This window comes from Mandrillus leucophaeus, unplaced genomic scaffold (assembly GCF_000951045.1).
Source record: "Mandrillus leucophaeus isolate KB7577 unplaced genomic scaffold, Mleu.le_1.0 Scaffold190, whole genome shotgun sequence".
NCBI classification, from domain to species: domain Eukaryota; kingdom Metazoa; phylum Chordata; class Mammalia; order Primates; family Cercopithecidae; genus Mandrillus; species Mandrillus leucophaeus.
Window position 1 is genome coordinate 1,289,781 of NW_012101921.1, and position 24,052 is coordinate 1,313,832.

The 24,052-nt window shown below is 39.6% G+C and overlaps 1 pseudogene across 1 annotated transcript; it reads left to right on the forward strand.

Annotated features, from left to right (window-relative positions):
• Positions 1-341: 341 nt before the first annotated feature.
• On the forward strand, positions 342-23,128 carry LOC105538370 (annotated as a pseudogene). Its single transcript, XR_001005889.1, has 4 exons — positions 342-1,353; positions 21,448-21,682; positions 21,946-22,134; positions 23,051-23,128. The product of XR_001005889.1 is annotated as an L-lactate dehydrogenase A chain-like (transcript).
• The last annotated feature ends 924 nt before the right edge of the window (positions 23,129-24,052 follow it).

The following is a 24,052-nucleotide window of genomic DNA, read 5'->3' on the forward strand; positions in this document are numbered from 1 at the left end:
ACCTAAAGCAACTACTAAGACTCAAAACATTATAGACTAATCGACTCAAAACACTATTGGAAAATCAAAGTGAAATTTTACAAAATGTTCAAGCAGCCTGCATTTTGAACAGGAAAAAGGGAAAAGAAAATTGAGAAATAAAAGTTAGAGAGAAAATACAGCAAAATATATAATGGCAGACTTAAACTTTAATGTATCAATAATCATATTAAATGCAAATAATATGGTTTAAAATAAATGGTTAAGAATAAAAGGATGGAGGTGCTGGAGCTGTTGCCACCAAGTCCGGATCTCATTGCTGCGTGCCCCCAGTGCTTGCCTGACATGCATTCCCAATTCCTTTTGGTTCCAAGTCCAGTGTTGCAACTCTCAAGGATCAGCTGATTCATAATCTTCTAAAACAACAACAGACCCCCCCCCCCATTAAGATTACATTTGTTGGGGTTAGTGCTGTTGGCATGGTCTGTGCCATCAGTATCTTGATGAAGGACTTGGCAGATGAACTTGCTCTTGTTGATGTCATGGAAGACAAATTGAAGGGAGAGATGACGGATCTCCAACATGGCAGCCTTTTCCTTAGAACACCAAAGATTATCTCTGGCAAAGACCATAATGTAATTGCAAACTCCAAGCTGGTCAGTATCACGTCTGGGGCACGTCAGCAAGAGGGAGAAAGCCATCTTAATTTGGACCAGCATAACATGAACATCTTTAAATTCATCATTCCTAATGTTGTAAAATACAGCCCGAACTGCAAGTTGCTTATTGTTTCAAATCCAGCGGATATCTTGACCTATGTGACTTGGAAGATAAGTGGCTTTCCCAAAAAACGTGTTATTGGAAGTGGTTGCAATCTGGATTCAGCCCAATTCCGTTACCTGATGGGGGAAAGCTGGGAGTTCACCCATTAAGCTGTCATGGGCGGGTCCTTGGGGAACATGGAGATCCTAGTGTGCCTTTATGGAATGGAGTGAATGTTGCTGGTGTCTCCCTGAAGACTCTGCACTCACATTTAGGGACTGATACAGATAAGGAACAGTGGAAAGAGGTTCACAAGCAGGTGGTTGAGAGTCCTTACAAGGTGATCAAACTGAAAGGCTACACATCCTGGGCCATTGGACTCTCTGTGGCAGATTTGGCAGAGAGTATAATAAAGAATCTCAGGTGGGTACACTCAATTTCCACCATGATTAAGGGTTTCTATGGAATAAAGGATGATGTGTTCCTTAGTGTTGCTTGCATCTTGGCACAGAATGCAATCTCAGACCTTGTGAAGGTGACTCTGACTCCTAAGGAAGAGGTCCATTTGAAAAAGAGTACAGATACACTTTGGGGGATCCAAAAAGAGTTGCAGTATTTTTTAAATTTTTTTATTATTATTTTTTTGAGATGGAGTTTCACTCTTGTTGACCAGGCTGGAGTGCAATGGCGCAATCTTGGCTCACTGCAACCTCCACCTCCCAGGTTCAAGCAATTCTCCTGCCTCAGCCTCCCGAATAGCTGGGATTACAGGTACCCACCACCATGCCCAGCTAATTTTTTGTATTTTTAGTAGAGAAGGGGTTTCACCATGTTGACCAGGCTGGTCTTGAACTCCTGACCTCAGATGATTCACCCACCTCAGCCTTCCAAAGTGCTGGGATTACAGGCGTGAGCCACCGCTCCCAGCCAGAGCTGCAATTTTAAAGTCTTCTGATATCATCCATTTCACTGTTTAGGCTACAACAGGATTTTAGTTGGAGGTTGTGCATGTTATCCCTTTTTCTGGTCTGTGATTACAACAGTAATATTAAGATGGACTGGGAAAAACATCAATTCCTAAAGTTAGAAATAGAAATGGTTTGTAAAATCCTACAGCTATATCCTAATGCTGGATGGTACTAATCCTGCGTAGTCCTAAACTGGTTAGTCTGAAATAGTTCTACTACCTCTGAGGCACCACTGCCAATGCTGCACACGTTGCAGTTGCCCCTTGAGCCAGATGGAGGTTTACCGTGTGTTATGTAACTTCCTGGCTCCCTCACTGAACAATGCCTAGTCCAACATTTTTTCCCAATCAGTCACATCCTGGGATCCAGTGTATAAATCCAATATTGCATGTCTTGTACATAATTGTTACAAAGGATCTTATTTTGTGAACTATGTATATCAGTAGTGTACATTACCATATAATGTAAAAAGACCTACATATAAACAGTGCAACCAACTATCCAAGTGTCATACCAACTAAAACCCCCAATAAACCTTGAACAGTGAAAAAGAATAAAATAAAAATAGAAGAATGGAAAAATATAGATCACACAATCAAAAGAAAGTAGAAGTGGCCATATTGATATCAGATAAAGTAAATTTCAGAACAAATAAAATTACCAGAAACCAGAGGAACATCATACAGTGATAAAAGAATCAATCCACCAATAAAATGTAGTAATCTTAAATGTGTCCGTACCAAACAATAAAGTTGCAAAATATGCAAAGCAAAAATTGATAGAACTGAAAGGAGAAATAGACAAATCCACAATTATAGCTAGAGATTTCAACACCCCTCTGTCAACAACTGACAGAACAACTAGACAGAAAATCAGCAAGGATATAAAAACTCCTATCTATCAACCAACAGAATCTAGTCAGTGTTTATAGAACACTCTAGCCAACAATAGCAAAATATGCATTATTTTCAAGTGCCCATGGAATATATGCCAGGATTACCAGGTTATCCTGGGTCATAGAACAAATTTAAAAGAATTTAAAAGAGTTAAAATCACGTAGACTGTGTTCTCCAACCAAAACGGAATCAAACTGGAAATCAATAACAGAAAGATAGCAGGAAAATCTCCATGCACTTGGAAACTAAATAACATTCTTTTAAATAATCACAGGGCAAAGAGGAATTCTTCAAGGGAAATTTTTAATACATTCAACTGAATGAAATAAAAATGCAGCATATCAAAATTTGTGGAATGCATTCAAGGCAGTACTGAGACAGAAATGCACAGCACTAAATGCATACATTAGAAAGGAAAAGTAACAGATGAATACTATAAGCTTTCACTTCAATAATCTAGAAAAAAAAAAAAAAAAAAAAAAACAGCAAAACAACCCCAAAGCAAGCAGAAAGAAGGAAATAATAAAGAGCAGAAATGAAATCTCCAGGCCCTGATGGCTTCACTGGAGAATTCTCCCAAACATTTATTTTAAAAAGAAATGAAACCAATTTACACATTCTCTTCTAGAAAACAGAAGAAAAAAGAACAGTTTCCAACTCATTTCATGAAGACACTATTACTCAAAACACAAAACCAGACAAAGACTGTACAAAAAAGATAACTAAAGGCCAATAACACTCATGAATATAAAAGCAATAATTCTTAATGTTAGCAAGTAGAATATAATAAAAGTACACACCATGATGAAGTGGGGCTTATTCTAGGGATGCAAGGTTGGTTCGTTGTTTTAAAATCAAAGACTGTAATCCACTATATTAACTGGCTAAAGAAGAAAAATCACAGGATCATATCAATCAGTACAGAAAAATACTGGAGAGAATTCAATACCCATTTATGATTTTTTAAAAAAAACTCAAAAAAATAGGAATAAGAGAGAACATCCTCAACTTGACAAGGAATAAAACACCTACAGTAATATTATACTTTAGTAAAAGACTGAATGTCTTCTCTCTAAGATGAGGAATGAGGCAAAAAATATCCACCTTCACACTCTTATTCAACATAGTGCTGAAAGCTCTAGCCAACGCAATATGGCAGCATATGAAAATAAAAGAAATAGATATCAGAAAGAAAAAAATAAGACTGACTGTTCCTACTTGCAGTAGACATAACTGTCTTTACAGAAAACCCCAAAGAATCTGCAAAAAAACAACTCCTAGAATTAATGTGAGTTCAGAAAGGTTGTAGGATGTAAGACAAACATACAAAAAGCAACTATATTTCCATATAGTAGCAATGAATACCAATAATTTAAAATGCAATATAACTTAAAATCACTCAAAAAATGGAAAACTTAGATTTAAAACATGTACTATAACTTTTATGTCAAAAACTATTCAATGCCAATTAAAGAAATCAATTATTTAAATAAATGAGGAAACATATCATGTTCATGGATTCAAAGATCCAACATAGTAAAGATGTTAATTCTCCCCAAACTGATATACAGATTTGACATAACTACTATCAAAAATCCAGCAAGACTATTTTATAGATATGGACAAGATTATTCTAAAATGAATACATGGAAAGACAAAAGAACTAGAACAGCTAAAATAAAAATAAAGTAATAGCAATGTGTCTACTTCTTTTCAAGACTTATAATATTGCTACCATAATCAAGACTCTGTGGTACTGGTGGAAGGAGACACACATAGATCAATGGGACAGAATAAAGACTGCAAAAATAGAACCACACAAATATACCCAATTCATTTTTGACAAAGGAACAAAAGCAATTCAATAAAGAAAAGACTGCCTTTTCAGCAAATGGTTCTGGAAGAATTGGACATCTATAGGCCAAAAAAAGATCCTTGACCTAAGTCTCACATCTTATACTGACTCAAAATCGAACAAAGACCCTTAAATATAAACCATAAAACTATAAAACTTTTAGGAAAAAAAAAAACTTGGGAGAAAATCTTCAGGATCCAGGGATAGGCAAAGAATGTTTAGACTTGTCACCAAAAGCATGATCCATAAAAGGAAAAAATGATAAATTGGACTTCATCAAAATTTAAAAGTTTGCTCTGTGAAAGACTGTTGCTGAGGGGATGAAAAGACAAGCTACATAATGGGAGAAAATATTTGCAAACCATGTATTCAAACAAATGACTATTATCTAGAATATGAAAAGAGTTCTCAAAATGTGACAGTTAAAAAGTAATCAGATAAGCAAATGAGAAAATTACATAGACATTTCATCAAAAAGGATATACAGATGACAAATAAGCAAATAAAAATATTTTCACATCAGTAGCCATTAAGGAAATGAAAAATTACCACCACAATGAAATATCTCTATATACATATCAGAATGCCTAAAATAAAAAATAGTGACAACACCTATCTGGGTGCAGTGGCTCACACCTGTAATCCCAGCACTTTGGGAAGCCAAGGCAGGTGGATCACTTGAGATCAGGCATTCGAGACCAGCCTGGGCAACATAATGAAACCGCATCTCTACTAAAGATGCAAAAATTAGTTGGATGTGGTGGTGCATGCCTGTAGTCCCAGCTACTCAGGAGGCTGAGGCATGAGAATCACTTGAATACAGGAAGTGGAGGTGCAGTGAGCAAAGATCATGTGACTATACTCCAGCCTGGGTGACAGAGTGAGACTCTATCTCAGAAAAAAAAAAAAAAAAAATAGTGACAACACCAAATGCTGGCAATGTTAAGAAGGAACTAGATCAAGGTTATGAAAAAACCTCCAAGGTTATGAAAAAACCTCCAAAGTTATGAAGAAACTGGATCACTCATACATTGTTGGTGAGAATGTAAAACGAGTACAAGCCACTCTGGAAAACAGTATCTCTAAAAACTAAACATACAACTACCATGTGACCCAGCAACTGCACTACCAGGCATTTATCCCAGAGAAATGAAGAGCTATGTTCACACAAGAATCCATATATGACTGTTTATAGCAGCTTTATTTGTTAAAACCCTGAACTGAAAACAACCTAGATGTCCTACAATGGGTGAATGGAGAAACAACTGTGAAATATTCATACCATGGAATACTACTCAGCAATAATATTGATACAATATAACAACTTCGATGAATTTCAAAAAAAAATGGACTGAGTTTTAAAAAAAAAAAAAGCCAATCTCACATTAACCTTTTATATAACATTCTTGAAAGGACAAAATTATAGTAATGGAGAACAGATCAATGGTTGCCAAGTGTTGAGGGAGGGAGGAGAGGAGGAAGGGAAGTGGGTGTGACTAAAAAAAAAGGCAGCACAAAGGATCCTTGTAGTGATGGAAATGTACTGTATCTTGACTGTGTCAATGTCAGTATCTTGGTTGTGATATTATACTCTAGTTTTGCAAGATGTTACTATTGGAGGAAACAGAGTAAAAAGTGCATGGACCGCTCAGTATTATTTCATGTGAATATACAATTAACTGAAAATGAAAAGCTTAATTGTTTAAAGTAACACTATTTGGGGGAGGGGGACTCATGTGGTGTGGAGATGGGAAAAATATGTGTGAGATTGTCAAGTGGACTGTGAGATGTCCAGAATTCCTGAATCTCCCTCTGCTCACCAAATGCCACCCTTTCCTCATTGTTACCACTTCTAAAACTTGCCCTACCCATCCCACATCACCCTTTATGGACAATACTCGTACAACCCACACTGAAAGCCACTGCACTGGAAGGTAACAATAACTCTATAGAGCTGGTAGGAAGAGGCTACTTTATAAATGAAAACTGAGGAATCTGACTGAGGCGAAGGCACCCTCCCAAAATCACACAACAAGTAAATTTCGTAGCCAGTTTTTCCACCGTTTCACATCACTTCACATAATCATTTCACTCCACTACATTTCTAATCATCTACCATTTTCAAAGCTCTTTTTAAAATGTTATCTTAATTGGTCGTAAGCTGTCCCAGCTAAAAGAAAATGACAGAGGGCTAGAATAATGGGAGTGGTTGCAATCTCTTAGCCAGTGTGGGTTGCTGTGGCAAATTCCTGCCTCCACATCTGCAAGATGCCTACATTTGTGCTCATATTTGCCCCCTTTGCACTCAACAAATTAAAGCTCCTCCTACTTAAGCCTAATTCCTCCCCTCAGTTTTTGGATCCCACTCCCCATCACCTCATTTTATTGATTATGCCATCTGTTTCTTGCATCTTCAAACTTACTCACTCTACTGCCTCTTTCCCATCAGGAGAAAAAAACATGTTTCCTTAGCTTCGTGTCCTCTTCAGAATATAGCCCCTCTCCTTTTGAAGGAGAGTGATTAAACGCTCTGCCTTCATTTCCTCTTCTTTCCACTCCAGTGCAGTTTGGTTTCTGGCCCACAATTGCTCTTAAACTTTACCAGATTCCAAGGTCTACCTTGTACTAGCTCCAACAGACACTCTTCAGTCCTTACCTTACTTAACCTGTGCTCAGCATTTGATACATTAACCTCTTCCTTTATGAAACACTCTTCCTTGGCGTAGGCTTCCCTGGTTTTCCTCCTACTCTCTAGCCATAGGACGTTTCTCTTCTCCCTGTCACTCAAATGCTGATGTTTCAGTATTCTGTCCTAGTCTCCCTTCTCTTTTCCCTTTATACCTTCTCCCAGGTTTCATTTACCATCTATATTACCAGCTCATGCCAGTCTCTCAAGCTCCAGACCCAAGTAACTCACATCCTGCTAAATTCAACAAGCCCAAAATGGACCAAAATTCAACAACTCCAAAACTGAACATCATCCTCCCCATCTCAAATCTATTCCTGAATAGCTCAATCTGTGGCATTTTCGTACACCAGCCACACTAGATTCTTCTTCTTCCTCATATCCACATTAAATTTTTCACCAAGTCTATTTACCTTCTCAATGCCCTTCAATCTATTTGCATTTCCAAGGACACTGCCTTAGTCCAGACCCCCAAAATCTGTCAACTGAAAATCTGCAGTAGCTTCCTAACTGGTCTCAGTGCCCCTAATTGTGTCCCCTTCCAATCTATTCTTTTAATCACAATGAGTTATTTTCCTAAAAATAACTAAAGTCCTAAAATATGACTCACTACATCACATTCCGTCTTTAAACCTTTCAGTGGTTCCTCAGTGCCTTTTAGCTAAACTCTCACCTCACCACGGCCTGTCTAGTGGAGCCCTACCTATCTTTCCAGCCTACTCTCCCACTTGCTTCTCACATCCTGCAACTACCTCCTCTTCTCCCACAGTAAATTTCTTTCAATTCCCAATGCATCGCATTATCTCTTGCTCCTAGGACTTCGCACAAGAAGAACTCACCATCTGGAACCTCATTCCTCAACTCCTCCCTCCACTGGCTTCCCCTACTCTTCCTTCAGACCTCAGAAAAGGTCACTTCCCAACCTCCACTTGATGAGGCTGGGTCCCCCCTGCTCTGTTCTCCCAACACCCTAATCTTTCCCTGTTGTGAAACTTATCACATCCTTTCACAATTACTTATTTATCTATTTGTTTTCCCCATGAAGCTGTAAGTCACTTGAGAATACTAGTCTATCTTGTTTACCTTAATAGCTATAATGCTGGCACAGTGCTTTGAATACTCAATAGATGTAGTTTTAACAGACTATACAAGAATATATAAAAAATTAAGAAATCCAAGCCTGTATGGCAGCTCTCCGGGGACTCAGCAGTCCCCTCTGGCTCATTTTCTGGCTTATGCAACCTTATGGTGACCCCTGTGTGGCACCCTCCCTTATATGAACCAGCGTTCTTTGTTCACGTATAGGAGAATGCTGTATGCTGTAACCTCAGCTTCGAGAAAACAATGCCCATATTGCATTAACCTGCTAGACCAGCTTCAGAAAGGATCTCTGAATGTCACGATTTCAGAAACTGTAAAATCACCCCTTGTTCTACTGCAGAAAAAAATACAGTGGAACAAGGAGTTCCTTGAGCAATTCTTAAAATTCCTTTGTCAGGGTCAAAGATATTATTTGTCAACTAGAGGCAAGTCAAATGCAAATGACTTTTAAATTCATGCTATGGAAATTAAAAATATAAACCCTAAATTTTTTAATTAACTTTTAATTAAAATTACAGTTAATAACCAGAAGTCACAAGTTTTTCACAGAGCAGTCTTGAGAGATTAAGAAACTGACCTGTTGACATGAGGTTCTGAGAATACTCTGCACTAAGCTAATAATTACACCTTGTTATACAGATAAGAAAAGAACTGGAAAATATTTACCAGTCAGTTAACTTAAACCCACTAAGAATACAAACATTAGATAGGTAAGAGGGTAGAATGCTTTTTTTTTTTGTCAGATTTACATTTTTTCTGTATCTTGTCATCATAAAATTCAGTAGTTTGTACATAGAGGTCTCTTGTAGGATTTTTCTCTAACTATAATGGTTAAATATTATACAGCCTTTAACCTTGAGACTATAAAATTCACCTACTTATCCGTTGTAGGAAATTGCAATCCCCAATCATTGTTTATTTGTTATAGGAAATTGGATTTTGTAATGTTTAACCCACGGTTAACTGTTTTACTGTTTAACACAGTGACTTCACTGAGTTTGTTATAATTAAATTAACCAGCAAAAAACCAATTCAGATCCTCTTGGGGTTAACGAAAAATCACCCATTTTTTCCTGGTATGGATTTTGATACAAGTAAATATAAAGAGTGATTACAGCAGCAACATTTTTAAACAATATGAGAAATAACTCAACTTTTTCCTCTGCAGCCTTACAGCATACATGATTGAAGCAGGGCCATTCCTCGGGTAATAACTGGGGAGAAGAGCGGGGGGGAGCACTGGACCCCAGTGACCTCAGGAGGGAGAAATAAAGGGCCCCCATGCAGAGGAAGAGGGGAGATGGAGGTAGATTCAGAATGGGGTGAAGAGGGCACTAAACAGAGTGTCAATCTAGAGAGGTAATGTGGGCTAGTGGTTCTACATGCACTGGTTTGAGTCCCATTCACCTGGGCTCAAATCCTGGCTCTGCCCGCCGCTCATGCGCTTTGTCATCAAATAACTTGCATAGTCTCCCTGAGCCTCAGTTGCAACATAAGGATCCTAGCAGTGAACTCATGGAGGTGAGAGGATTAAAATATATGTTTATAAAGCCTTTAGCTCAGTCCTGAGCATGACAATATCCAGTAACAATGCTGCATAAATAGCCTATTTTGTGGTTGTGGTTGTTGTTAATATCTTCCATCTCACTATTTCACTTTGGGCTCAGTCTTGATGACTCCGCAGGGGCACTTTCTACATGTCCCAGCCATGGGGCAGCCAACCACAGAGCCTCCACGGATGTAAAGGTGCTGCAGTCTCTTGTCCTGGTCCTCGTTATCACTGCAGTTCTAACCTCAGGGCCCTGACATGGCAGCTCTCTGATGACAGCAGCATCTTCTCTGGGCATCCTATCAGAAATGGTCAAAAAGCCATTCTAAAATGTCTTCTGCCATTATGTTGAGGTGTAATGGAATGTGTACAAACTCTAAAATCAGATGTATTTGCAGACAACTTGCTCACCGTGTATTCTTGGCAAATTTGCTTCTTTTCAGATTCTTTACCTTAATTTGGGTTTACTGCCACCGATCTTGAAGATTCATGGTAACAAACTCAACAAACTATATATATCACTATTACTACATTTGTGAATGTTTTGTTCAATCCTTTCTCAGGTTGAGAAATATTGGAGATTAGAGCTAGAATTGAGTTCAAAGATTATGCCCCAGCCATATCCTCCCTCATGGAAGCTGAATGTTTCAATCTACATAATCTCAAGGCCTTCTGTTTTCTGCTGACAAGAAAGAAGTCTTGTCTTTTATATTACCCTTCTTCTCCAAGTTCTTTCTTTGTAATCCCCAGGATGCATACATGTACTCATGGCTTAAATCTGTAATCATAGCCAATGCCATGGTCCCCATCCCACAATGGTGCCATGGAGTTGTGATTTGGCCCTGCATAATAAGATCAACACCTCCTTTCAGAATCAGAAGGATAATGTTCTTTCTGTCTCATTTCCAGCCACGGGAAGAAGGGTCCTCAGCATGTGTTTGTTGGTATGGCACTTTAGATTCACAAACAAAACTCTTTTCTCCTAGGATGGCTGGATCTAGATGAGTTCAAGATTCTGCTGCCACATTGTATCCCAACACTTGTCTCATTCTAAAATCAAGTTCCCTTTGCCCAAGTCCTTTTTCTCTTCTTTGAAGTTCTCTCTCAGCGACCTCCATCACCCTCCCTCAAATAGGACTTCAGACACAGACACACACACACACACACACACACACACACACACGCATCAGTTCATCAGACATGGCTACAGATATTTTAACCTCTGGCACCACTGTGGACAGCAAAGAAGTCTTTTTTCCCTAGGCCCTTTGTAAATTAATGGTTACAAATAGGTACACAGAGATAGCAATGTCTCCTCATTCTATTCACCAAGAGTCCCACTCAGCCCAGCCAAGACACACTTAGATGAGGAAAACGTAAGGTTCAGGGAGTTAGCCAGGACACATAGGCATCTGTTTCCCAAGTCCTGGTTCAGGACTCATTCTCCTGTACCACACTGCCCCCTCTCACTGTGCAGGCTCCTTTCTCAATATTGATGTCTTTGAGTTAGCCAGATGGCTAATTTTTTTTTTTTTTTTTGGCCACAAAGACAATTTGCTTTCTGAAAATCTCAAACTAAGAAGCTCATGACTGCTTCTTAAGATAAATAGAAAGGAATTCTAACACAGCATGGTAGAAACAACTTGACAGGACCATGTTGCTTCTGTTTCTTATCTCTGAATGCCAGAAGCCTGCTGCTTTCTCCTGTCCACCCACAAGGGATTTGTGATTGGGTTTGATTCTCCAACCCTGTTTCCTGGAAAAGGCCCAGAGCCACTGATGTGTCTGCAAGAAAGGAAAAACATTTTACCCACCAGGTATTGATGTGCCCTAAGGCACTTTGGAGTCCTGAACTTAGCTTTGGGTAGTAAAAAAGCATGTTGGCAATTACTGAGTTTCAGAAGCAATTTTTTGGAAGAAAAAAAAAAGATAGCTAGTCCAAGACTCCACATTGGCTGTGCTGACCACAATGCCACCAAACTGCTGACTTTCAGAAGCAATTTTTTGCAAAAAAAATTTTAAAAATAGGTAGTCCAATGCTCCAAATTGACTGTGCTGACCACAATGCCACCAAATGAAAACTGAAAACTTAATCATCCAGTTCTGTATCGATAGCTAAGTGTTGGGTATCATTTAGGGCAAGAATATTTTAACTAATATTTAATCAGAATTTTTATTTTCAATTGTTAAAGTATTTTACAAAAATTTTCCATTTCTCAAATGTAAATTAAGAAAAATCAGTCCACAAAACATAAATGGAAACAAGCACAAATTTATTTGACCACCTTTTGGAGAGGCCAACTCAAAGTTGACAATGTATATTCACCATTTGAGAGGACATCTAACATATTACATCCTTGGCTTCTCAAGGAGATGTTAGTGCCCACTTACTCGATATTGGTAAGCTCCTTCACTAATCTCTGATTATTTTACAGTCAAGACTCCATTCTCCCATCCCTTCTTATAACCCCCTTTCATACTTTAAAGCATTGATCTAAATACAAAATGGGAAAACCTGTGTATTAGTTCACTAGGGGTGCCACAACAGAATACCACAGATTGGATGGCTTACACAACAAAAATTTATTTTCTCACAGTTCTGGAAGCTGGAAGTCCAAGGTCAAGGTATCAGCAGGCTTGGTTTCCTCTGAGGCCTCTCTCCTTGGCTTGCAAATGGTCACCTTCTTGCTGCCTCTTCACATGGTCTCTGTGCACAAGTGCCACTGATATTCCCCTGTACATCCAGATTTCCTCTTTTTAGAAAGACACCAGTCATATTTGATTGGGGCCACTCTATGGGCCTTATTTTAACTTAGTCATCCATCCAGAGGCTCTATTTCCAAATGCACTCATGTGCTGAGGTACTGGCAGTTCAGGCTCCAACATAAGAGCCGGAGAGCACAATTCAGCCCATAACAACCTCTCTTTATGAAAAGTTTCCAAATTATATCAGACAGTAAAAAATCTGCTCCTAACTTAAGAGTCCTGTTGTTTTGGGCTGTGTAGAAAGATACAGCCAGACCCAACATGTGGTTTAATTTTAGGGACTGCATGCTTCCTGTTCCCCAAAAATACTCCACATGCCTTTGAATTCTCTCATCAGAAATTCATATCTTCTCAGAGGATTTCTTCTGTTAAAATGAAGAGAGCCTTGGGTTGAGCCTCATCTGTCACTAGACTTCGGTGCAACCATTGCTTCCTTTCTGAGAGCAGTTTTTGATGAAGAGCAGAGGACTGGGTACCAATAGGGCCAGGGAGGAAGTGAGGGGAGGATCATAAATGGAGACAAAGGGAAGAGAAACAAGAAGCTGGAGGCATGAGAAGACAGACCTTACTGGCTTTACCATTTCACCCAAATAGTGGCAGAGGCTGAGTATTCATGCTCCAGTCCATAATTGTTGCTAGAGAATGGGTGCCTCACCCAGACGCCATGTTCCCTGCATGGCTCCTCTTGCCTCTAGGTAGAGCCATGGGACAGACTTCTGACAATGGATTGTGAACCAGGAACAACTCCAGTGCCAGACCTGATCTATGGAAATTTCCTACACATTTTCTACCTTCTCTGTTTTCCAACTACCAGTGAAATAAAAAGATTCTGAAGCCCTAAAAAATGGCAGAACCACAAAACAGAATGGAGCCTAGATCTGTGAATGACCACATGGAAGGTCTCTCACTGAACACTTGCACTAAACTGTCACTGTGTGAGCAATAGCTCCTGTGAGTTAAACCACTGAGATTTTCAGGGCTTGTCCTTTTTAGCAACTATTAATGTTATAATTAATAAGTTAATACAGTCAATATAAGGCTGAATTTGACAAAAAATTAATAATCACTTCAGTGGTGATTTTATGCTGGTTTATTTTATGCTGGTTTTATGCTGGTTTGTTTCAAGAGTGAATGCTGATAGTAAGAAGAGTATAGGCTGGGCACAGTGGCTCCTGCCAGTAATTCCAGCACTTTGGGAGGCCAAGGCAGGAGTTGAGCTCAGGAGTTTGAGGCTACAGTGAGCTATGATCAGGTCACTTCACTCCAGTCTGGGTGACAGAGTAAAATCCCATCTTAAAAATAGAAGAGGAAGACAACAAAGAAGAAGAGTATTACTTGATTTTTACTGTAAAATGACATTTAGATATTATTATTCAATTCAGGCTGACCTGTAATAGTAGTGATTATAATCACAGACAGTTGCAGTTTGCAACTATCACTGCATTTCAAACTACCAGGCACAATGAGAAGTACACAATAAAATAATAAAAGAAACCACTGATAAGGTAAAAAGAGTGCTGGACTGAAAGTCAAGCATCCTGAATTCTAGTTTCACCCCAACACAAACCATTTATGACCAGGAGTCTTACCTCTCCAGTCACTACCAGCTCTAAAAGCCAGACTGGAAGTGTCTGTTTAGGGGAAATAGTGCCTCCTATGAGTGAAAAACAAATGACAGGAGAACTGGTCACAGTGCTTTGTGCAGAGAAGATGCTCAATACAGATTTATTCAATTAACAAAAGTTTTTAAACAGACTCTGATAAAGTAATTCAACTAAAATGACAGAGGGTGAATACAGATTTAGACACCCACCCATGTCCCCTCCCACCGAACTAGAAGTGTCTCTGTGTATTCATGTGTATAAAGAAATTGGCTCCATTTCTGAACAGTGAGAACAGGGCAGAAAAATGAATAAATCTGGGGATGACATATAATCAAAAATATAGCCATCTGTTTAAGTCCGGCATCTAAAATATAAAAAATAGAAGAGAAGCCACCTGTCTTGCAATATTGAAGTAAAATGCAAATCTTTTTAATTGAAAATAATAATGTAATGTAAACTTTAGTCACAGGCAGAGAGCTTTCTCTATATAGTTATATTAAAGGGCTTAGACCAGTGCCTGGAGTATGATAGACACGTAATTGTTTGTTGAACGAAAACATTCGTCATTGGATGCAAAGCATAGGGTAGGCATAGTGAGAGATGCTGAGATGGACAGAAAGTCATCCCTGCTCTCCAGAGACTTGCAGGCTGGGAAGAGAGAACCATGTCTTCAACCCACTGGAACACAAGACAGAATGAAACACATGCTAAGCAGAGGTAAAAGAAACATGCTAGGGGAGGAAGAAACATTTCATTCTGATGGGAAGGAATCAAAAATGAGGTAGAATTTAGGCTGAGCCTTAAAGTGGACAATCTCCAGGCTGTGAGGATGGCATGACCCAGGTAATAAAAAGATTGGAAATAGTGGGCTGGTCGGGTCCATGCAGAGAACTTCAGGAGACAACCTTGGAAAAGAGTGTTGGAGACATATATGAGAGTCTGGTTGTGACTTAGGAACAAAATTCTAACAGCCACAAAATTAGGTGCCTAGGAAAAGAAGTAGATCCCCTTTGTTTTCTTTCTCTCTCCAAATTTGTAAAGCATTTACCTCTCTTAAACCATATAACATGTCATTTTATTAAGTCATTTAAATATGTGTAAGATGACTGTCAGGCCCAAACTACTTTAATACTACAAAAGTTAAAATAAGGTGAAGAAAATGTGTTATAGAACAAAGCATGTGTATATTTGAGTCCTGTCTTCTTAAGTTATTTTAATTTCTGGATAACAAAACCTCATTTTGTTTCCATTCTAATCATTAGAAGAGACTCCCTTAAGGGGAGTCTGCATTAGCAATCCATGTGCATCACTGGTATACCGTTTTGCTTCAGAAAAGGACTTGAGCTCAGTATAGAAAGTATTTATATGATGGCGTCTAAAGAGAGGGTCGGCTAAGAGGTCCCCAAATGTCAGCAGCATCCTATTGGTAATCCATGGTCATTCAAAGCATTTTAAGAGGAACAGAGGAAACAGCCTTGTTTCAGTAACTGAAAGAAGGCCAATGTGGCTGGTGCAGAGCAGCAAGAGAGAGTGTGAGAAGAGTCAGGGATATGGACCCAACCATATCATGTAGGGTTCTAAAGGCCACAGACAAAAGAAAAAAGAAGTCCAAATCTTGTACAAAATGCAATGAGAAGCCATTGGTGAGTGTTAAGAAGGGTGATATGATGTCATTTACCCTTTATTTTGGCTGCTCTTTGGAGAAAGAATTGGAATGGGACAGAAACGGAAGCTGAGAGAATAATTAAAAGACCATTAAAATAGTCCAGAGGAGAGAAGTTGATTATTCAAACTGAAGGCGATAGTTGTAGAAATGGAAATAAGCTAACATATTGGGGATATATTTTAAAGACAAAACAGATTAACTGGATGTTAAATGCAAGGAAAAGAACAGAGTGACTCCCAGGTTTTTATCTTAAGAAACTTGGAAGATGGTGCCATTTTCCAAGTAAGAGACCAGAGACAGTTTAGGGAGAGGAAAAAGCAGATGATAAAGAGTTCTGTGTAGGGCTCTTTACATTTCAGATGCCTGTTTGACATTCAAGTCAGGTAGGCAGTCTGACATCAAGTAGACAGTTTGATTTATGAGCCTGCAGGCTCAAGGGAAGGTCAATGGAGATTTACACTTGTGAGTCATCTGCATATAGATGGTATTGAAATTATGGGACTAAATGAAATCCACCAGGGAGATGGCATACATAAGAGCCAGAAAGGTGCCTAGGAGGTCAAGCAAGGAAGATGGGTCCAGTAAAGAGACTGAAAGGGAGCATCCAAGGAGATTAGAAGTGGGGAATGAAACATGAGAAGCTGGTGTCGTAGAAGCCAGGAAAACAAACTCTCTGGGTTATCTTTGCTTTGAAATTAGTACAGATAATTTTACAAAGCTATCTGAGTTGCTTGGAGCCTTGAGCCAGTAATTTCTATCTCACTATTCCTCATAGGAAGAAAAATGTCAGGGTTGTGGAGACAATCTGCCTCCCAATGTATAGCTGTAGTCTCTTGTGGAGTTAATGAGCACGTTAACAGCCCTGCTTCCTCCTATCACTGGAATAGTTCATGTCTTTGGGGCACTGACTCAGGAGAATTTTCTTCATAGTCAAAGAACAACACTTTCAAGACAGAAGTTCAAATCAGCTATGCCTTTGAGAGAATAAATTTATCTTTACATATATATTACACATATTAGAATATTAAGCTTTGGTTTACAACCAGACAGGTCACAGATGATGAATGTGATGGTTTGCTTGCTATTAAATGGGTTGCCTTTGAGAACATATTCTAAGTGAAATATTGTGAATGGCTATCACCTTGTCTATAGAAATAGTTTGACCTGCTGCAAATGTTACCTAATTCAATACCCCATTATCACTTCCTTGTCTTTTGGTAAGGCTGTCAAAAATAAGAACATTTAATGATCAAATAATATATGAAAAAAATTCCTTAGTCATCCAAATAACCTCATTTCTCACATTAGCTGTGACTTATAATAAGACAGTTCCTTCAGTAATATAAAGTTTCTAGATTAGCCAAGGTGAGATATATCCAATTCTGTACCAACTTTAATAGACTTCAATCACAATACTTGAGAGTTTTTCAAATTATAGCTTGAAATGTCAGAGTTGGACACCTTCAGAGATCGTTTGCTTGTTTTCATTGATATGTTCATATTTGAAGGGATACATATACTTTTTAGTTGCTTGAGTAACAAGGAAGAATTTAAATAAAATTTTCTAGTCACCCACACATATCTTAAGAGGTCCATCAAAGTACATAAGTTGTACCTAAAAGCATGTACATTGGTGTATCCAGAATATTTCCACTCTGAAGTGGAGAAAAATTTCCCCATCCATGAAAATATACGTGCATAAGCTTCCTCACAAATTTACATACAATTTCAGGAGGGTCTCAGATCCTCTGAAAACTACATGCACCCTCACAACGTCAGAGTTTCCAAGCTAAGCACTCTGGGTTTAGACTATTTTCTCCTATGGGTGCACCATGTGTGCCTTCTCCTTATTGGCCATCAGAAATCAGAACTTTCAGTTTCCAAAAGTACGGATTTAAGGAATGCTGGTGGTGGTGGTGTTGTTTCTAGGAAAATGAGCATGCTTCCTTGAGAATTAAAGTAAATTTCCCACAAGGTATGGAGTTGGAAATTCTGGGCTCTGTCTCGGGTCCTGAAACCTAGGTCCAAGGTCACAAGGAGCTGTCCAAGGTCCCAAATGTCTTAGACCAGTGCTTCTCCAAGTATGATCTACAGATAACCTGCATTAAAATCAACTGAGTGTGTGCATTACACTGCAGATTCCTGATCCATCCAAGAACCACTGAATCAGAAACTTTGAGGGTAGGTCCCACAAATCTGCATTTTAAGGAGTGCCTCAGGAGATTCTTATGTCTGACAATAAGATAATGTCTACCAAATGTTGGTAGCACTTTGTTTACGGCTGGAAACCATTTAATCCCATTTAAATTCACTGATCATTATAAATGCACCTGCTACCTTTAATACCATCTATATTAACAATCATAATGAGTTGCTATATTCCTGTAGAAGACATTGACCAACTTTCTTCCAGATGTTTTCTGTCACAATTTAGCACCAACCAAACATAAAAATCCAAGCCCTATCAAATCTCAAGAAAAGCAAACTCTTTTGAAAGTCAACTTCCTTGATCTTTTCACAAATCTTTCCTCCTTATCCACTTTAATAATGAAAATAAGTACAATTATGGGTAACCAATATTTACTGATTATTCACTCCATGCCTTCCATCAAACCCATCATAACAATAGTAGTAAATGCAACAAAAAAATATTTAATGAGTGCTTACTATATGCCCAGAACTCTTCAAAGTTCCTTATGTGATTGCATCATTTAAACTTTATAATACTGTACCTATGAGACCAAGAAAGACAGGAAAATGTGTATTCTATATTGCTTAAGGTATTAGTGCCATTTATAGGCTTTTTCATATAACTATGATGCCAAAGTTAATTCCCTAGTGTTCTTTTTTAAGGTATGAAAATGGGGAAGAAGACAGTGCCCATTACTGATCGCCTGCTGTATTTCTGGCACTTTAACATGTTTTCTTCATTAAAATATCACCAACTGTTTATGAATAGATTTTATTACCCCATTTTAACAGGTTTATTGAAAGACTGACATATCATAAACTGCGCATATTTAAAATGTGCAATTTAATAAGTTTAGATATATGTATATACCTGGGAAGCCATATTGCAATCAAGGTAATGAACATATCTCTCAGCTCCAAAAGTTTTCCCGTCTCCCTTTGTAATCCTTCCTCCTGCCCCTCCACTTGCTCATCCCCAGGCAACCATTGACCTGCTTTCTGACACTACAGATTAGTCTGCATTTTCTAGAATTTTATATAATCTCTGTGTGTAATTCTTTTGTCTTGCATCTTATACCCAACATGATTATTTTAAGATTCATCTATGTTATTGCATTTATCAAAAGTTCACTCCTTTTTACTGCTGAGTGGTATTCCAATTGTCCTCATTTTATAGATAAGCAAACTGTGGAAATAAGCAACTAGTTCTGAGATTACATAGTAAAGGACCAGATTCAAATTTAAATCTGTCCAACACAAAAGCCCCATATTTTCCCACTAAAAAGTATGCCTCTCTTCATTTTTAACTGAGAAATAACTCTACATGTATCTTCAGAATGGAAGAATGTGGCCTCCAAAGTCACCAGGCTATAGTAACCACACCAAAAATTGTTGCTGGAGGATTAATTGGAGAGGGTGTCAGCTGTCCTACCCACCTACCTCCACAATATGTGCTTAGCAGTACCACCCTTAAACTTTGGGCTTCGATTACAAGGTCATTCACCCGAAGAAGAACCCAGGAATCCTGGGGCTGCCAATATACATGAGACCACTGTATGCAGGCCCTAAGCTCTAGCTAGAGTCCTCTCTTATAGGCCAGAAGGGAAGGAAGTATGTGGGGCAAATGATGGAAGGTGGTCAAATGTATGGTAGAGTAGGAAGGCATCCAAAGAACTATGAAGGTCCTTATTGAACTGGGTCACTTGTGTGACTTGAAGGATAGACTTTTAACTAAGGACAGAAGAGGAGATAAGAACTACAAAATGGAAAAGCAAGGAAAGGTAGACTAACTCTTGCCAAGCTCCCAAACTGTTAATTTGGTGATCTTAGGCACTCATCACTCTTGAAATATAAAAATTTAACAGATTACATTTTTCCATGATTCTTGCAACATACTTTTGAGGAGGAATTATTCATAACACTATGAATAATAACTAGCAGTTATAGAGTGCTTATAATGCACTACACAAAAGAATCATATTCTATTTTCATTTTACTTCAAAGAAATCAGTTCTCAGAAAATATAAGTGACTGTCCAAGATCATACAGCCAGAGAGTGATTTAGTTATAGCCAGAATTCAAATCTCCAAGTCTTAGTCCAGTAATCTTCCCATGACTCAGACTCCAGACTTCCCTGCTTCCAGCCAATCACCCAAACACCACCACACACCTCACCATCATTGGTCCCAACCCAGGCTCACCCTAGAGTATATGCTGACTTACGTCCTTTGATTTCAAACCCCTGAAACCCTTATCTTCATCAGTACATGTCCTTCTATGTACACTGCCCTCAGAATACTGTTCAACACTAGAGTCGACTTAAAAGATACTCTAATAAACTAATAAACTAATTCTGCACCAAAAAGTTAATAATTACAATGTTATGCTTTTGTTGGGTACCAGTGGGGCTTGAGAAAACAGTGCCTAAAAGAATAATGCACATTGTGGACAAGAGTGTGATATACAGATTTTCCAAGTCCTATCTTCATACATGTGAATGTCATAGGTTTACAGACTAACTCCAGACAAAGCAAGCCACTCTTCCTCTTTCAGAAGGGCCAACTCAGGATGAATGGCCTCTTGCCTGGGGGAGGAAGAAGGGAAATAATAATCATGATAGTTAAATGATATGAATAATAGGAGCCAACATTTATTGATTGCTTTGTATTGGGTATTTTATCAGTATTATCACAATTAAACCACAATTCCATGAAGTAGGTGTTATTGTTAGTCTCATTTCCAGATGAGGAAACTGAAACAGGGAGGCTATGTAATCCCACCATGCTAGTGCTAAGCAGGGCTGGGACTCAACAGCCATTCTTTCAAATAGCAGAACGCTTTTTTTTTTTTTTTTCCTTTGTCAAGGTCTCACTCTATCTCCTAGGCTGTAGTGCAGTGGTACAATCTCATCTCACTGCAACCTTGACCTCCCAGTCTCAAGTGATCCTCCCACCTCAGCCTCCACACATCACACATCTAGCTAATTTTGTTTTATTTTTCGCAGAGAGAAAGTCACACTATGTTGCCCAGGCTGGTCTTAAACTCTTGGACTCAAGTTATCCTCCTGTCTCAGCCTCACAAAATGCTGAGATTATAGGCGTGAGTCATGACACCTGATCCAGAATGCTCATTCTTAACCAGTGTACTGATCCCCACCAGTTATTGCTTATCGTGCACCTACTGTGTGCCTGGCACTGTATGAACCTTAAACATATTAATTTCATTGAAACCTCATGGCAACCCTTGGAGATAGGTGTTATCATTGTCCCCATCTGACAGATGAGGCCCAAGAAAAAAAGGAAACTGAGTTAGTGTAGAGCTGGAACCGACGACAGGCATTCTGGCTGAGAGCTCTCTGAGAAATAAATATTCCGCACGACTGATTGCTATTCAAGTTTAGGTCTTTCTCTTTCTACTTCATTTAGGTTAAAAGGCTTTCCTCTCCAGGAGCCTGGCAAGCCAAGCCGCCTTCCGCGGGGCAACAGCGCGAGGCATTACCCCTACAGACCACTTGAGGGCACCATCCGTCCTGAGTTGGAGAGAACGATGGGAAGCAGGGCTCCTTCACAAGGCTGCGGGGCTCCTCTCCGGGCCCGCCCCCCCCCCCCCCATCCAGCAACAGCCAATCAGAAACTCACTGACAGCGCTGGGCTCTCCACGGTAATGGCCGTGGATGATGATTGGCTAAGTGTCTTAAGGGCCATCTGGTTTCTGGGGAGGTAGTGACATGCGCAGGACGGGAGGTCTCTGTAGCGAGAGGGGGCTCTAGACATCATCTTTACCTGAATAAGCCCCAACGCTGGGAGTGTCAGCCCGACCCTTCCACGGTGGAAAAGGCAGCAGCCAATTGCTATAGTCCCTTTAGGCTTTTCTCTCCCACCAGTCCTCACTCTGCCCTCTAAGGGGGTTCCTGGCCGCTTCAGCTCAGTTTGCTGCTTACCAATCCCGCGGCCCAAGGGGAGCGGGGCTCTGTGTGGCCGGAGCTGGGGGCCCACACGGAGCCCCTTGCCGGATGCCCCCGGGTTATGCGGAAGGGCCAGCCTAGGACAGCAGCCACTGCATTTCTTTGGCTTGCGCTGCGGTCCCGATGGAGCTCGGTTCTGACCCAGAACGTGAGATCAGGTTCTCATTCAGCCCAGGGCCTTGCACATGTGGCCCCACTGCTCGAACCTCTGCCTTTCAGGATCTCACACAAAGTTTTTCGCTTTCCCCTGCAGGGATGGTCCTCTCTAAGGGCCTTTGGAACTTTGTAAATAGCCGCATTGCAGCACTGCGCCATTGTTTTATTTATTTCACTCATATTGGACTCAGGGTAGGGACCATGTCTCCAACGTCTTTGCTTTGAGTAAGATATTTAAACTCTCTGTGCAGCGTTTTTCTCAATTGTAAAATGAGCATAGTAGTACCTCTTGTATAAAGTTGTGTATACCTCTTGCATAAAATTGTGTGCACTAATACATGTAAAGCGCTTGGAAGAGAGTCTTGCACACAGCAGATGATCAGAAAATGTTGGCCACTTGTTATTCCTACAGTGCCTAGCACAAATACATCATAAATACTCAACGGTGTTTAGAATCAGTTTCATATATTTGTTCTTGGAGGTTTAAATCTCAACTTTATCGAAACTGCTACAAGAAGCAAACAGTAAATATATATACATGGCTGTAAATGTGTCCAAGTGCTTCAACATGCCGTGGCAGTTGAGAACAGAAGGGAGCCTGGGTTCAAGTTATGACTGCAGCTGAACAGCCGAATGACCAATAGAAAATTAACTAAAAGTTAACTCCTCAACTATGGAATGGAGAGGATCATAATAGTATCTACTTCATCGGGTTGTGGTGCTTGCATTCTTATCCCACTTTCATTTTGGGAGCTAGGACAAGAATGTAATGACACAGTATAGTATTTCTATCTTACATTTGTCTCCCACTTTAACTTTTGCCAATCACATTCATGTATTATCTCATTTAATACTCACAACAACCCTGTGAAGCTCAGAGCACTTCCTGGTTTGTTGGAATCCTACAGCATGTCCATGGTGAGCTGCAGCTCGGTTTCTTTGAGTGCAATTTCAATGTCAGTGCCATTGCTCTGCATCAGGACTGAGCCAGTGACCACCTGGGTCTCAGATAAGCAGAAAGATTTGGATCCCAGATTTTCAAGCCAGTTGTTCTGTGTTTTATTTCTGATTACAGCAGAAAGACGTAATTACATTATCTTTTAAAATGTGAACAAAACAAAGTACAAAGTCTGGTTGACCCTCACACACACTGCCCAGAGGCAGCCACTGTTATTCGTTGAGTGTGGCATCTTCCTCACCTCCTGGGTATGGTTTCATGTGTGTACATGTTGGGGGGAAAGTTAGGTTTTTTGTTGTTGTTGTTCTTTTGCATAAACATGATTGTATTTTTAAATTTATTCTACTACTTGTTTTCTTCAATTAACAGTACATCTCAAAGATCTTTTTATGTCTATATCCCTATTTCTTTTTAACTACTGCAGAGTCTTTTATACCTGAACCCATTTAACCATTCTCTTGTTGTTAATTCTAATGTTTAAAGCCAAGTTTTGTTGAGTCCCCCTCAAGTCCCAATTTTGTAGCTGCTTAGATTCTGAACAGTCTCTGGGCCTAAAGACTCAAGTCATCAGGACATGAAATCCTTGTGGTCAAGAGTTCCACCTGGCTCCATATTCTTCCCATACTACAAGCCCAAGGCCCTGGCAAGCTGTGAAACTGGAGTCCTTCCTCCCAAGAGGAAAGAGTGGGAAAGAAGATGTCCACATAGGGCCAAAATGGGCTGATGATGACTTTACTCCTCAGAACATTGCTCAGAGCTAAAGACATCTCTGGAACTTTAAAAGCCTCATAATTACCTCCAAGAATCTGCACGGCTGAGATCCCTTCTGAAGAGGTAAACCTGGTGAAACTCATTCTCTTCCTTGAGGTCCTAGTGACCTTCATGACTCAGTCCTTCCCCAGGCCCACCCCTCACCCCCAACACCCACAAGTGTCTCCCCAGGGCTGAAACC